The 4,409-nt window shown below is 52.2% G+C and overlaps 1 long non-coding RNA gene across 1 annotated transcript; it reads right to left on the bottom strand.

The window, feature by feature from the left end:
• Nucleotides 1-431: 431 nt before the first annotated feature.
• LOC309807245 lies at nucleotides 432-4,409 on the bottom strand. The gene is made up of 4 exons (XR_014294536.1): nucleotides 4,240-4,409; nucleotides 2,384-2,550; nucleotides 1,088-1,233; nucleotides 432-652 (listed from the first exon to the last, which is right to left on the bottom strand). It is a non-coding gene; the product is annotated as an uncharacterized lncRNA (long non-coding RNA).

The raw sequence follows: 4,409 nt of genomic DNA, 5'->3' as shown, positions 1-4,409 counted from the left end.
GTGCAATTGCAGTCGCTGACTCCCGTGTCCTTTGGGCTCTAGGGGTGTGTTCCAATGAGGGCAGTAGGCTGGGGAGCCCTCCCATCCCCCAAACTTTTCTGGAAAAGTTCCACTGCATTATGTGAGGTCGGTGGACACTTGGTGAGGAATTCACTCACCCCCCAACCCATCCACCCTCATCTGCTGAAGGGGATTTCTAACTCCTGCCACCCCACAGAGCAGCTGGGCTGGCTCTCGACCACACGCTGGCCACGCTCACCCCTGAGCGACGGACACCTGGACGTTATAACACGGCAAAAGGGGGTCTTAGGAAAATTCAAACTCCAATAGGTCACCATAGGCCTCGTTGCTGTCATTCTGGTCCTCCGGTCCTGGGAGATTTGCTAAAACATCGTAACGACTTTCATCATCTGGTTCTAACTGGGGGGGCAAACAAGAGAGAGGTCAGTAAGCTGGAGCAAGATTCCAGCTGTTCTCCAAAAAGGACCCTGGAAAAATTCTTTCCCAAGCAAGCCCTGCTCACAGCACCACCCCCACCCCCACAAGCCCAACTGAAACGAACAAGGCTGCTCAGCACACACACAGCTGCCAGAGAACTCCGAAGAGCAACCGGGGTTACCGTCGTCAGGAGCCTGCAGGTTATTTAAACAGTCTGGAGAGAGAGGGGGAGAGAGAGAGAGAGAGAGAAACAAGATAACGCCTGCTGGTAAGAGGCAAATGCTGCTGGAGTTCGGGAACATCTCACGCTGGGGCTGGTGTCACCTCCTGATAAGTCCCACTGCACACGCCTCCAGGTATCTGACTGAAACCTCCCCACGCGTCCACCCGCCTTCCTGAGGGACTGCCCGCCTCACCGCCCCAGCCTGCCAAACAAAAGCTAGCCTGGCTACCTTAGAGTTTTCCAGCCCCCCACCTTGCAAAACTCAAAGTATGTATCTCTTCTTTGACAGACTAACGTTGGGCCGCTTTTCCCAGTAAAGGGTCACTTAGAGTAAACGGGGGGTGGGGGTAGGGGGAACCCAGGTGAAAGGCTGTGAAGTCACCGTCTAGATGCTTGAACAAGACCGTGTCTTGACCTGTGCCGTACCTGTTAAGAACTTCTCCAGAAGTTCGCTGTGGTTCACTTTCTTGATGTTTCTACCTGAGTACGTAGCCAGGGTAGGATCAGCACCGTAGGAGAGGAGCAAGCGGACAATTTCGAGATGATCATTCTTGACAGCATCGTGGAGAGGCCTAGGAGAGGTGCGGAGGATTACACCTGTGCACATGACGCTTGTTTCTAAGGACACGGGGCAAAATCGAGCGTGGGCGGCCAAGCCTCGTAGGCGCGCTATTTCACCGAGGAGGTGAGTGTACGGTCGCTGCGACAAATTACTCTGTTATTTCAACACATAACCCTTTACGGGACAGGTGAAGGGACCATCTCAGGCCTAATTCTTCAATGCAAATCTCTCTTAATGCATGGCCCAAGGAGGAACTCAGGCCACGATGAAAACGTTTCCAATGAACTTAAATAGTGACAGACTGTAAGAAGGTAACGTACGGCGGGGTGGGGGGAAGAACCCCAGCATCATGGAAGCAGATACGAGAAGCCATTGTTACACCATTACAAACAAAACCCAAAAAGTGCAGTTTGTAAAAGAAACTAGGGGCAAAGTGGAACCTCTCCTGAAACCAACTTGGAGATGAGTGATCAACCCTCTCGCCCAGAAGCAGTCGACAGGCAGGGCGAGTTCTCAGGCGGATACAGAGTCCTCCTGCCCGTGTCCGCTGGGGTCAGGAACACTGTCCGCAGTCCCATCCAGAAAGGATGCTATCTGGAAACCATGAACCACCAAATACCTTATGGTTTTGCTAATGTTATGACTGTCAGGAAAGCCCCAGTGCCCTGCCTCGTGGTGGCATCCCAGGTACAACCAGGAAGATGCTTGGGCTGACTCAGACCTGGGCCTCTGGCCAATAAACCGAGGTCAAGGACAGAGTGGGGGCCAGGCCCGGGGATGTGGGTGGACACGGCAGGTCCTATCAAGCCAGTTGCCACTGGACCTGTCGGTACTCCTGCAACTTTCAACTCACATATATGTTCAAGATTGTGATTCAACAGACGCTGGTGAAGAGTCCAGGGTCTTAAAAGAGAACACCCCTGATTATTCATGCAGGCTCAACATTTTCAGGGACTTCTGTCCATAAGAGCGTCACAGACTTTTAAAGTTCTATGTAAATTTGCCAGAAAGATCTGTCTGATTCCATTCTAGAGGACTCCGCCATCAGTGTGCTTACATGGCACTCACTCTCCATCTTTCCTTCTGGGGTTCCCCGCACACCCTGAGAACCACTGCCTATGCCCCAGCAGGGCCAGGCCAAGAGCAACACCGCCACTGACCCGGTTCCATCCTGGGCACTGCAGTTGACATCGGCGCCATATTCAAGGAGGTGTCGTACGATGTTGAGCCAACCTCTTGCACAAGCCTCGTGCAGGGCACAGTAACCCGCGTTGTCACGGTGGTTCACATCACAAATCTTGTTCTCCAGGCAGTACAAGACCACTTCCTACGGGGAGAGGAGAGGAGAGGAGAGGAGATACCATCAGACCACCATACAGTGAACCTTGTAAGCGTGACCTCCCCATAGCTTGGCGGTGCCCACTTTCAAAGGCATACATCCTTGGGGCCAAAAGCCCACCATGGCGCGGGCAGGCGGCAGGCATCCTGCTGGGGGGCGAGAGTGCATGAGAAGGGCTTGGAGATGCAGACAGTGTTGTCTAAGGCTCTGCTGCACCAGTGGCCTGGCCATGGGCAAGTTACCCTTGAACTTCTCCAAGCTTCCACAGGGCTGCTGAGAGGACGCATTCGGATAGCGATGAAAGCCCTCAGCCCAGGGGCCGACGTGACCAGTACAGAGGTGTCACGGCTGCTAACATCTTAGATGACACATTGCCAAGCACAGACCATTCTCACTTGATGGGTCTGTTCAGTCGGTGGCAGTGGACGATAACACAAGTTTAGATAAAAGTATGGCTGACCAACACTTAAAGAGAGGTTAAATCAGCCGGAGAACATTCCCCAGCTTAGAGAAGCAGGGACACCCAGGTCAGCTACATCCTCGCGCCCTCTGTTAAGACCCCAAATCAGAACCTGGGCCTCAGATGCTCTTGTCTGTATGTTAAGTAGAGTTAAAGAGAAGCTCTCTCCCTCCATCCTCGAGGAATGACACAAAATGCCTCCAATAACCCCACCCTCTATTTTGCCTAACTCCACCCTCTCGGGGCAGAATCAGTCTAATATTTTCATATTTACTCAAGTTAATGACAGGAACCTGATACACCACAGGCTGCAACCTCCACATTTCAAGAATCAAATAAGACGTTCACCGCCCCCCCGCCGGAGATGTTCTGTGTCAACACTGTGCATTAGAATCACTGTTATTAACCTTATTTCTTTGGCTTGTTAAAATATTAATATGAACCACTCCCAGTAAGTAGAGCAGGAATTTATTCAATGTTTTATTACCTTAAGAAAGTTTTCAGACACATCGAAAGCATTTGCCACCGGAAAACACGTTACACTGTTTATACTGAGTAAGTCGTGCCCAGCAGAGAGCTGTCATGTTCTGAGAGCTGGGAGTAGGCAGAACGTGCATGTGGCCCAGCACATGGTCTGCTGGGTAAGCGGGGATGCGATGGGGTCAGAACAGTCCTCCTTGTGACATCTCTCAGGTAACTCATCTGTTAAACCCAAAACGGGGGTCATTCTAGCCGCCCATAAGTGTGAGATGGGTTCTGTAAAACCTTTTATGCCCTTTGGGGGGCATGCCAATCAAAGGTGACCACTCACTTGGGAGCGAACTAGAATGTTCCATTTGCTTACCACGTGAACCCAATGGGGCATGCTGGTAAACCTGGCCATTGGTGCCCTGTTACTTCAGGTCACTGCAGCAGCTCCCTTCCAAAACAAGAGGAGGAAGACAAAAGGCACGCCCACGAATGCGTTTCTCCGTTTACATCCCAACCTGCCAGAAAGCCCACAATCCTCTGGGCTCCCAGGCCACCTGCCCCGAGCCCTGGTATCCAGGATACCGCATGAAGCTGCTGCTCTTTTAGCAGGCCCTCACTAGCCAGACTTGAGTGGACGGCTGCAAGCTAATGAGTTGTGTGCCCCAGCCAGGGAGAGGCCCTGTCATGTGGCTCTGGGATCAGCTCTGAACGCCACCAACTGCTGTGCACACATCAATTTACTCAACCCAGGGTTTATTTGCTGTGACAATCACGGCCTTCGCCTGGAAACCTTCATCACTACTAGGGCAGATTCAAGGGTACCTAGAAATGAAAGGCCGTCCAAGCTGGTGGGTAAGTCAACTCTCTTCTCCTGGAAGATGGCAGCAAAGGCAGCAGTAGCCCCACGGCCAGGTCA

The sequence above is a fragment of the Mesoplodon mirus genome, assembly GCF_964341445.2.
Source record: "Mesoplodon mirus genome assembly, chromosome: 7".
Classification (NCBI taxonomy): domain Eukaryota; kingdom Metazoa; phylum Chordata; class Mammalia; order Artiodactyla; family Ziphiidae; genus Mesoplodon; species Mesoplodon mirus.
This window is presented reverse-complemented; position numbering and strand designations above follow the sequence as displayed.